Here is a 12,932-nt window from a genome sequence, read left to right on the forward strand (position 1 = left end):
TATAAAATCTTTGAGAGTGTACCTGCCAAGACAAAGTGAGGATCTATATAAAAACAATTACAAAACACTTTCCACACAAATAATGTCAGATCTGAACAATTGTAGGTATACCTAGTGTTTATGGATAGGCCAATATAATCAATAAATCAATAAAAATGATGATTCTAAATGAATTAATCTACTTATTCAGTGTCGTGCCAATTAAACTGCCAAGAAATTATAGAACTAAAAAAAATAGCAAAATTCATGTGGAAGAAGAAAAGGTCAAGAATTTCAAGGGAATTAATGAAAAAAAAAATGCTAATAAAGGTGGCCTAGTTGTACTACACTTAAAACTATATTATAAATCAGCTGTCATTAAGACCAGTTGGTTTTAACTAAGAAACAGAGTAGTTGATCAATGGAATAGATTAGGTTTACAAGACACAAGAGCTGACGAGTGTGGTAATCTGGTATTTCATAAACACAAAAACCCAAACTTCTGTGAAAAGAATTCACTATTTGCCAAAAAAAGGAAAAATTGAAAAAACAATGGTATAGCAGAGATTAGACATTGAACAACACCTACCATATACCAAGATAAGATAGATATTTGTTCATGATTTATAGATAAAAGAATGATACTATAAGCAAATTTGAAGAACAAATGATAGTTTATATCTTAGATCAGTGGAAAAAGAAGAAGTCTATGATCAGAGTGCATTATGAAAAGCAATATGGTAAATGTTGATTATGTTAAATTAAAAAGATTTTGTATAAATAAAACTAATGCAGCCAAGATTAGAAGGAAAAGAGAAAACTGGGACAAAATCTTTACATCCAAAGGTTCTGATAAAGGGCACATTTCTAAAATATATAGAGAACTGACTCAAATTTATAAAAATTTAAGCCATGCTCCAGTTGATAAATTCAATATCAAATTGAAGATATAAATAGACAATTTTCAGACAAAGAAATTAAAACAATTTCAAGTTGTATAAAAATGCTCTAAATCACTATTGATCAGAATAATGCAAATTAAGACAACTCTGAGATACCATTACACAACTCTCATATTGACTAAGATGATAGGAAAAGATAATGATATATGTAGGAGTGGATGTGGGAAAACTGAGATACTAATACATTGTTCATAGAGGTTATGAATTGATTTGGAGAGAAATTTGGAACTAAACACAAAGAGCTATCAAATTGTGCATACCCTTTGATCCAGGAGCATTTCTACTGGGCTGGTATTCCAAAAAGATCATAAAAATGGGAAAAGAGCCCACATGTGAAAAAATGTTTGTGGCAGCCCTTTTTATTGTGGTAAGAAACTGGAAACTGAGTCGATGCCCATCAGTCAGGGAATGACTACATAAGTTATGTTTATGAAAGTAATGGAATATTATTGTTCTGTAAGAAACAGTTAGCCAGATGATTTCAGAAAGGCCTGGAGAGACTTACATGAACTGATGCTAAGTGAAATGGATAGAACCAAGAAACTGAGAGTCCCTGCTGAGCTGCTGCTTATGTAGATTGAATCTTGTTGGAATAAACAGGAACTGTTGGAATACATGGGAGCCACCTGACAGTGGCTGCTGGAGATCCAACCCAGACCTGCAGAATGGATTTCCTCTTGTGAGAGGATGCTACAAGGAAACTGAGTGGCAGTTGCTGTTCTCCGATCTTTCTGACTGAGAAGTCTTTACATTGTCTGACCTCTCTCCTCTTCCCTCTGCCTCCAATTTATCTCATTCCCAGCCTGCAATATCTGTATTAGCAAAGGCTGCCTTGCAACTCCTTCAGATGTTGTGATTCACAGCTATGGAGGCTCTTGAAGAATTGACCTATTCCTTAACAGAATCTGGGGCCCTTGAGAAGTTCTTAAATGGGGATACCACCCCTAGATTGTAGACAATGCTTGGGGAAGACTTTGGATCCTAGAAATATGAAGGGAAGAGTGCTGAATCCTCTGGGTAGCTAGCACCACCTGCCATACACTTCCTCTAGGAAGGTGGAATAATTGATACAATGAAATCAGATGTTCCTGCAGAAATCCAAGCTATGAGACGTCCTCTTCCACAACTGACTTTTCCTTCTGCAGTCACAAATTATTTCTTGTTTTTTTGTTAGAGCTTTTGAGCCATATGCATGAACCAGTCTTCCACCATTCAAGGCAGGTGTTTATATTACTTTTTCAGACTTTTACTAAAATGTGACCATTGTACTGTCTTCCTATAGTGAAGAATTTTGTTTTTTGAGAACTACATCATAATAAAGCTATTATTGAATTAATAAAAATAATTAATCAGAGAGTTCTTGAGGTTCAGCATGAAGAATATCTTCATCTCCATAGAATCAGAGCAAAAGATTTGGTCTTTGAAGCACAAACTTCTCATTATCTAAATGAGTTTCACAAATTGCTGTCATAGTAAAGGGTGCAAGGTCAAGAATTAATTATATAGAAAATTTTAATTCAATTAAAAAATTCTGATTAAGAAGACCACTGACAAGAGTTGCATGAAGATACTTTGGGAAGTTAAGCTTCTGGCAGGTTTGCAACATCCTAACATTGTAAGTTATCACATAGCTTGGATAGAATATGTTCATTCAGCCCAGTCACAAGGTAAGTGACTTTCTGTTGTCAAGTTGCCATCTCTTCAGTTGGTATCTGATGTAATAAAGGACAGAGATCAATGTCCTGTTCAGAGTGATGAAAGTAGCAGCTCATCCATTATTTTTGCTGCCTTAGCCTCAGAAAAAGAAAAAAATCCTTTGCAGAAACTTGGGTTGACAATCAGAATAAAATATTAGTAAGCTATACTGATTTGATCCCAAGAGATAACAATGAATATGAATCACAAGAAAATTGCTTAGTTAATACATCTACTAAATCACTTGTTAAGCATCATCTGCTGCAAGAGAATAATTCATACCTAAAAGAGAATTTTATATCCACTGAAAAATCATCTGAAGAAAACGACCTTGCTTGGGCAGAGTGAGGTAAAGTATCATTTCATACTCAATATTCAGATGCAGCTATATGAAATCTCTTTTTAGGCTTGGTTTACTAATCAAAATAAAAATAAGGGATAATCTATAGATAAACCTTCTTGTTCTTATATTATGAGCAGTGTTGCAACAAAAAAATTTTCAAGAGCTATTGAAAGAGATATATTACATAAATAGCATGGGAGTGGTACACAGAGATATCAAGTCGAGAAATATCTTTATTCAAGGCACTGATCATCATGGAAAAATACAAGATTTTAGTCTAGATTATAGAAATATCATTCAGAAAGACACAGAATAGACTAATAAAAATGGGAAAAGATTGATACATAATTTAGGAATAGGTACTAATCTGTATGCTTCACCAGAACTGCCGCAAGGATCCAAATATGAATTCAAGTCAGGCATGTATATTTTGGATGTGATTCTTCTAGAATTCTTTCAGCCATTTGGAACATAAATGGAAAGAGCAAAAATTCTAACAGGCTTAAGAAATGTTCAGATCTTTAAATCACTTAGCCAGAGATGTCCAATACAAGCCAAGTACATAAAAGCAGTTAATGAGGAGTAATTCTTCATAGCAACCATCTGCTGGACAGCTACTGAAAACAGAACTTTTTCAATATCCTAAAAATGTGAATTATGTCCTACAGAAGAAAGCAGTTGAATTGAATAGAACCAAGAGAACATCGTACACAGAAATAAGATTATGTGATGATCGGCTATAATTAACTTGGCTCTTTCCATCAATGAAGTGATTCAGACCAATTCTAAAGACTTGTGATGAAGACAGTCATCTGAATCCAGAAAGAAGGCTTTGGGGAATGATTATGGATCACAGAATAGTATTTTCACCTTTTTGTCATTGTTTTTGGCTTGCTTTTTCTTTTCTTTTGCTTTTTTCCCCTTTTCGATCTGATTTTTCTTGTTCAGCTTTATAAATGCTGATACATATTTAAAAGAAAGACAGATGGATGGACATGTGACCATCTTCAGCAATGAGATGAACCAAATCAATTCCAATAGAGCAGTAATGAATTGAACCACTACACCCAGCGAAAGAACTCTGGGAGACGACTATGGAACATTACATAGAATTCCCAATCTCTATATTTTTGGTGCTCCTGCATTTTTTATTTCCTTCATAGGCTAATTGCACACTATTTCAAAGTACACTTCTTTTTGTACAGCAAAATAAGTATTTGGACATGTATACTTGTATTGTATTTAATTTATACTTTAACATATTTAGCATGCATTGGTCAACCTGCCATCTTGGGGGAGGGGGTGGAAGGAAGGAGGGGGAAAATTGGAACAAAAGGTTTGGCAATGGTCAAAGCTGTAAAATTACCCATGCATATAACTTGTAAATAAAAAGCTATATTAAAAAATAGCATAGACAAAGTATAATAAAATTATAATTTAAATAGTTTTCTAAAAGCAAACAAAATAAAAAAAATAAAACAATGTGTATAAAAAAATAAGTTTATTGGGAAAAATAAAAAAAGAAAGGCAGATGTTTAACATATATTGGCTTACTTGCTGTCCAGTGTGGGTGGAAGTAAAGAAGGGAGAAACATTTGTAAACAAGCTATTCACCTTATGAATTGCAAAGGTGAATGCTGAAAATTATCTTAACATATATTTTGGAAATAAAAAGCCATTACTAATTTTTTTTTTAAATTAAGAAGAAAATGTATAAGATTATAAATTGCAGAGAAGGTGCTAAATATGCAGTTTCACACAGGAAGTTACCTCTAGCAACAACATTCTGTATTCTCCTTCTTTTTAGACCTTTCATTAGTGTTACATTCTTATGCCTTATCATGACTAAGATGGAAAGCATGATAAATCACTGGATCTGTGATACATTATAAATCTGTTGTGTAAAGAGGAACCCATTAGTCAATCAAAAAATTAAAAGAAAAGCATTAAACACTATTATACACCAGGCATTGTTAAGTAGTAGAAATGGAAAGAAAAGTAAAGGACAATATATGTTCTCATGTTTAAATGGAATGCAACATACAAACAAGTACCTACAAATAAGCTGCATGCAGGATAAATTCTTCATCTTAAAAGTGCATTTTTATATTCTTAAACAATTTATTAATTTGGAAACACCTTATATTCTTATGAATTTGACTCAGGCTCAGAGATATTTGCTGAAATGATTGTTTCAATATAATTAAAATATGTTTGGCATTTCATAATGCTCTCTATTACTTATTTGGTCACAAATTCTTCCTTCCCCTTAGATGTAACAAGTGGACAATTTCTTACTCTTCTACCTTGATTATGATGTCATCCTTTATGTTTAAAATATGCATCCATTTTGACTTTTTAGTAAAGTCTCTAGTGTTCTCTAGGTATACCATCATATCATCTGCAAAGAGTGATATTTTGGTTTCCTCATTACCTAATCTAATTCCTTTAATCTCTTTCTCAATTCATTGATGAGGCTAGCATTTCTAATACAATATTGAATAATAATGGTGATAGTGAGCAACTTTGTTTCATTCCTGATCTTACTGGGAATGGTTCCAGTTTATCCCCATTACATATGATGCTTACTGAGAATTTTAAATAGATGCTCCTGACTATTTTAAGAAAATGTCCATTGATTACTATACTCTCAAGTGTTTTTATTAGGAATGGATGTTGGATTATATCAAATGCTTTTTCTGCCTCTATTGAGATGGTCATATGGTTTTTGTTAATATGGTTATTAATATGGCCTATTATACTGATAGTTTTCCTAATATTGAACCAGCCCTGCATTCCTGGTATAAATTCTACTTGATCATGGTATATTATCCTGAGGATGATTTTCTGTAGCTTTTTTGCTAATATTTTATTTAAGATTTCAGCATCAATATTCATTAGAGAGATTGGTCTATAATTTTTTTTTCTCTGTTTTCAACCTGCCTGATTTAGGTATCAGTTCCATAAAAGGAATTTGGTAGGACTCCTTCAGTCCCTATTTCTTAAATAGTTTGTATAGCATTGGAGTTAACTGTTCTTTAAATGTTTGGTAGAATTCACATGTAAATCCATCTGGTCCTGAGGATTTTTTCTTAGGGAGTTGATTAATAGTTTGTTCTATTTCTTTTTCTAAGATGGGACTGTTTAACCAATTTACTCCTTCCTCAGGGCAAGCTATATTCTTGAAAGTATTCTTGCATTTCATTTAAATTATTGAATTTGCTGGCAGAAAGTTGGGCAAAGTAACTCCTATTTATTGCTCTAATTTCATCTTCATTAGTGGCGAATTCTCCCTTTTCATTTTTAAGACTAACAATTTGATTTTCCTCTTTCCTTTTTTAAATCAGATTTACTAAGGGTTTATCTATTTTATTGTTTTTTTTCATAGAACCAACTCTTAGTTTTATTAATTTTAATTCAATATTTTTTTACTTTCAATTTTATTAATCTCTCCCTTTATTTTTGGAATTTCAAATTTAGTGTTGGGGAGTTTTTAATTTGTTCCTTTCCTAGCATTTTTAATTGCAAGCCTAATCCATTGCCTTTCCTTTCTCTATTTTATGCAAGTAGGCCTCTGAGATATACAATTTCCCCTTATTACTGTTTTAGCTGCATCCCACACATTTTGGTATGATGTCTCATTATTGTCATTTTCTTGGGTGAAGTTACTAATTATGTCTATGATTTGCTGTTTCATCCAATCATTCTTTATTATGAGATTATTTAGTTTCCAGTTATTTTTGCTTACTCCTTCCCTTTTCACTTTTCCCTTTCCACTTTTCAATGAGGTGGGAAAAGTTTCACCAATTCTGATGAGAATAAGATACACACTATTTTCATCCCCCTCCATTTTTTCTCTCAGATATAATAGGTTTCCTTTGCCTCTTTGTGAGATGTAGTACCCCCACTTTACCTTTTTCTGGTATAATTTCCTTTCCACCTCTAGTTTCTAGAACAAATTATACATGTGTTCTTTATATGTCTTTATAACAGAAATATAGTTCCCAAGATTTCTTTTTACCTTTTAGGTTTCTCTTGAGTCCTATATTTGGAGATCAAACTTTTTGTTTAGTTCCATTTTTTTCATAAGAAATAGATGAAATTCACCTTCGTTTAATGCCCATCTTCTTCCCTGGAAAAAAAAATGCTCATTTTGGCTGGGTAAATTATTTTTGGCTGCATACCAAGTTCCTTAACTTTTTGGAATATCAGATTCCAGGCCATTTGATCCTTTAATGTGGATGCTGCTAGGTCCTGAGTAATCTTTATTGTGACTCCTCTATATTTGGATTGATTTTTCTAGCTGGTTGTAATATTTTTTCCTTCATCTGATAATTCTTGAACTTAGCTACTATATTTCTTGGAGTTTTTATTTTAGGGACCCTTTCAATAGGTGTTTGATGAATTCTTCCAATGTCTATTTTACCCTCTGTTTCTATTACATCTGGGCAGTTCCCTGGTAATTTCCTGGAAAATAGTTGGATACATCTTTTTGCATTAAAATAAATATTTTTCCAAGTGTCATTCGGGGAACTTGCCAGCCCAGACTTAGAAGATTCATTTCATAAAGTGAAATAAATGTATTTTAATAAATAAAGTCAGTTAGTGTCAAGGAATCTAAAAGATTTGTGATTTCATTTCCTTTCTCTAAGTTAAAAACATCTACAAGAGCTAGGTATATCATAACGGTCACTAAAATAAATAGATTTTCTAATCTATTACATAATTCTAATTCTAATACATATATAACACAATTCTAGTTCTAATACATAAGAACCTTAATGCAATGAAAGCTTGCTCAAAGAACTTAATTCTAAATGATGCTATTAAAATCCATTTTTTCATTATTTTTTGTCATACAGATTCTATGATTTTGAGGTTATACCCTAGACCAAACATAAACTATTGTTATAAACCCTTGTGATATCAAATGATTATAGTAACCAATATATAGAGAGAGCATATAATCTAGTAACTTTGGATTGATTGTCAGGGAAATGTCCAAGTATCTTCATGTTTAGTTCTTTTCACTCAGTAGATGTTTAATAAGTGGCTACAGAGCAGATAAATTAATTAGAGTAGTGGGTGAATTATAGATTTTTTAAAAAGACTTTTAATTTTGATAGATTATAACACCTATACTTAAAACAAAACCATATATCCAGTTCAAATGTGATAATTACAATGTATAGAAAGAAGAGTGAAATTATTTTAGGCTACTGCAATGGGACTATGGTTACAGAGGCAAGTAAAGGAATGAGTTCTTATTATGCGACAAAGTCATAGGAAAAGGCCAGGAGCAAGAAAATACTATGGAGATGATGAGTTAGTTTGGACATTTTGTGCAATTTAATCTGTCTTTAGTCTCCATTGACATTACACAAGAAAACAAAGCAGGAACTAGGCTGTAATTGTGATTGTGTAGGGCTAAACTGATGAAAGCTTGTTAAGATGAATAACTAACACAATTATCATAGAATGGAAAATATTAAAACAAAGATTTATTGAAAATAAATCTTACTAGGTCAAGAACTTTTTTAAATAGAAAAAGAGCTAATCTAGATCTATACATGCCAAAGATTCTATAAACCAAAAGTCATCAGTAATGGTGATAGGTAGTATGGGGAAAAGAAAAGAAGAAAAAGAAGAGTAAGCTCAAAATAAGAATATTGAGCAGTGAGAACTATTATTGAAAATTCTGAATGATATGGTATAAGTAAGTTTTACTATTTCCAGTATATGTTTTAAAATATACACATATTATGTAAACAAAAATATATATGTATTTTTATATTTTAAAATATTTGAATATTATGTAAATGAAAAGATATATGTATATCTTTTTATCGATGCAATGTATATACATGTACATTACACACATGAATGCATATATATGTATATCATGTACATGCATGTTATGTGTATATATGTGTGTAATATGTGTGCACATATATAAATACATAAAATATAATTTAAATAAGTTTTTTCTCTCTAAAGTTACATATAGATAAAAGATTAAACTTATAAAATAAAAAAGGGGGGAATAGATATGCTTTTTAATTAGTCTATTAATCATCTCTTCTTATACTCTGTGCCAAACACAGTTCCAGCAACATTGTAGGTGCTTAATAAATATATGTGCATACACACCCAATCCCTAACAAGTATATATATATATATATATATATATATATATATATATATATATATATATATATACACACAAAAAAAAATATATTAACAGATGAAGTAGCTGGGTGGCACAGTGAATAGAAGAATATCATGTCTGGAGTCAGACTCTTTTTTTCTGTTCAAAACTCACCTTGCTTACTTACTAGATGAAAAATGAGTTGGAGAAGGAAATGGCCAACCATTCCATTATCTTTGTCAAGAGAACCCCAAATAGTGTAACAGAAATTCATGCATGACTGAAATGACTAAAGAACAACAATAAAAATAGATAAATAGATAAGCATAGGTACATAGATGTTCATATTGATATATCTCCATATATACAGAAATACAGATGTGGGTTTATGCACACACAACACACATTTATATATAAATATACATGCATAAAACTAATCAGACATATGAGTGGGACGTTTAAGATTCTCTGAGGTTTGACTTCTAAGGCTCTGTGAATATATAATCATTTCATTCTATTTTTGTTGTTGTTGTTGTTGTTGTTACTTCCTTTAGTTTTTGTATAACATTAAGCCAGATACAGTGCTTTCTTTTTATTGTGTAAATTGTCTCCATTACACAAATGTCAGTCTACTCTTTTGATTAATTTCAGTTAACATTAAAACAATCATATTTGAAATATGTAGCCAAAATTAATGTGTCATCCTTATCAACCTCAATATTTGGTAGCACAAATCAAAATGTAACGCATAGCATTTTTGCAATTAAATATGCTGGTAAAATTCTTCTAAGAAATATTTCACAAGAATAATTCTTAATACTATTAATAAATTCCTGGGAACTAATTGTAATGACTTCATCAGATTTAATTTGTATTTTCTCCCTGAACCGACATACACATCAATGAATAATAATTATAAAATGAAAACAAACACAAAGGGGCAAATAGTTATGCTTTAAACATATTTTAATTAGTCTATTAATCACCTCTTTGTATACTCTGTTCTAAGTACTGTTTTAGTAACATAGTAGGGGCTTATGAAATGTTTGTTAACTGTGTGATTATATTAATAATGTGTTACTGTTATTTGTTGTAATTATATTAATAATTTTAATTATCTGAAAACTCCTGAAAATTTTATTTCACTAGCACAAAAGTAATATAAATATTTGATTTACCTTGTTGTGAACTTTATTTTGTGTTAATTCTTCTGAGAATACTCCCACTTAAAATCAAAAAGTGAGGTCCCTGGAAACCAGGTGATTATTGCTCCTGTTGGTCTTCTAGAGAAAATCCTTAGGGATTTAAATTTCTAACAATTCCAATTGCAGTCCTCCATCATGTGCTTTCCTTTAATTATCACATTAAAGTTTTTTGACTAGAATAATGATCAAGTATAGTAAAGATAGTTATTAACAAAACTATCCCCTCAAAACTGGGGAGATTATGCTCTCCCATTGCACATACACATTCCCTAAAGAAAGTGGACTCAAATTTATAATAAAATGGTAATGAGATATATATGAAGAAAACCTGTGTAGTAAAAGAGGTACAAACAATATCTGATTATTGAAAATTATTTTTTCTTCCTATGGACCTCATGGAATTTCTTTAATCATAGAACTCTGCTGGACTCTAAATATCGAAGAGTCTTTTGAAGAGTCCAAAAAGAAACTGAATTTCTTTAATATATGTAGTTTGCTGGACATGTCTCATTTTACTGAAAATTCTTCTGCTTCTCCAGGCATACAACTATTATCTCCAGTGGTCAGTGCTATTGTTATTGATGGGATTTATGTTTCTTGTTACCTTTCAATATTCCAAAGGTTGTATCCTTGGCAATTTTATTTCTGGATACTTGATTGATTTTCCCCCAAGAGACTTTCTGTTCACTTTGTAATAGCAGCTAAAACTTAATATAGCACTTATGGTGTGCCGGGTACTATGCTAAGCACTTTACCAATCTTATTCAGTCCATCTTTATAACAAGTCTGGAAGATAAGTGCTTTTATTCCCATTTCACAGATGAGGAAATTGGAGCAAATAGAGATTAACTGCTGCCTAGTGATAATCTAAGGCCAGATTTGAATAGTTCTTTAGTTGCATTGTTTTCAAACATTTGAGTCTTTCTAATAACATTAACAATCACAGATGGAGAGATCTTCCCCACAGTGAGTCTTCCTCAAGGAACATTGATTCACAGTTCATCAATCTGCAATGTGTTGCATAATTGGCCACAAACTAGCATCTTGTTATTCTTTGTAGTTCAAGATTCATGACTATCTTTAAGCAATCATAGTTTTGTATGCTATCATCTATGTTCATTCACTTATCAAACTCATGCTATCCTTTAAAACTGATTAAAAACATTTCTATTTAGATTGTTGGTGATTTATTATACTTGACATATCTAAAGTTTTTTATGATTCAGAGAGGATTGGGAGACCTGTACATTTTCAAAATCGTCTAAGTAAACGAAAGGAAAAAAATGCCAATCTCTAACTGATCTTTCTTGGTCCTATCATATATTACTTTTCCTCATAAATCTTCATTCCTGAAATGACCAATCTGCTATTTCTTCTTTGTGTAGTACATTCCATATACTAATCTCCTTGCTAAAAGTAAAATGATCCTCATATCTTGAATGGCCTTGTTCTTAATTTCTGCCTCTTGAACATATTGTATCTTAGAATCTCTATTTTCCAATTGGTTTTTAGCCTATTTTCTCTTGCTAATTATTAAATATAATTTTATTGCATTGTGGTCTGAAAAGGAAGGATTTACTATTTCAGCCTTTCTACATTTGATTGTGAGGGTTATTTGCTTTATATATCTATATGATCATCTATATCCATATGCATATCTATTTATATATTTTTATTATTCTTCAGTTATTTCAGTCATGTATGAATCTCTGTGATACTATTTGGGGTTTACTTGACAGATAATGGGATGGTTCACCTTTTCCTTCTTGGGCTCATTTTTCAGAGATGAGGAAACTGAGGTAGACAGGATTAAGTAACTTCCCCAGGGTCACACACTTTAATGTTCTAAAAATGGTCAATTTTTGTGTAGGTGCAATGTACTATAGATAAAAAGATATTTCTTTCTTTCTCTATTGAATTTTCTCCAGAGATCTATCATATCTAGGTTTTCTAGTATCCTACCAATATCTCTACTTTCTTTCTTGTTTATTTTGTGGTTAGATTTCTCTTATTCTCAGAGGGGAAGACTGAGGTCTCCCACTAATATAATTTTGCTTTCGATTCCTTCCTGTAATTGGTTTAACATATGTTTTAGGAATTTGTTTTTACTATTTATTGTATATGCATTTAATATATTTACTATTTCATTGTTTATAGTACCCTTTATCAAGATGTACTTTCCTTCCTTATCTCTTTTGATTTGATCTATTTTCACTTTTGCTTTATCTGAGATCAGAATTGCTATCCCAGCTTTTTTTTTTAATTCAGCTGAATCATATTAAATTTTGTTTCAACCTTTTATCTACTCTGCATGTGTCTCTATGTAAAATATGTTTCTTGTAAACAACAAATTATAAGATTTTTAAATATACTCCTCTATTTGCTTTTGTTTTATGGGAGAGTTCATCCCATTCTCATTCACAGTTATGATTATTAGCTCTGTATTTCCCTCCATCATATTTTATTCCCTGTATGTACTTTTATTTTCTTTCCAACTTGTCCTTAGGTTTTTTTTTGTTTGTTTGTTTGTTTAATTTTACTCACCCTGCCCACTACCTTATCTTCTATCACCTCTCCCAACTTTTACCTTTTTTTCTCAG

The 12,932-nt window shown here is 31.4% G+C and overlaps 1 pseudogene; it reads left to right on the plus strand.

Annotated features, from left to right (window-relative positions):
- The first annotated feature begins 1,899 nt into the window (after positions 1–1,899).
- The window catches only part of LOC127541382 (eukaryotic translation initiation factor 2-alpha kinase 1-like), a 36,535-nt pseudogene continuing 25,502 nt past the window's right edge, over positions 1,900–12,932 (plus strand).

This window comes from Antechinus flavipes, chromosome 6 (genome assembly GCF_016432865.1).
Source record: "Antechinus flavipes isolate AdamAnt ecotype Samford, QLD, Australia chromosome 6, AdamAnt_v2, whole genome shotgun sequence".
NCBI classification, from domain to species: Eukaryota; Metazoa; Chordata; class Mammalia; order Dasyuromorphia; family Dasyuridae; genus Antechinus; species Antechinus flavipes.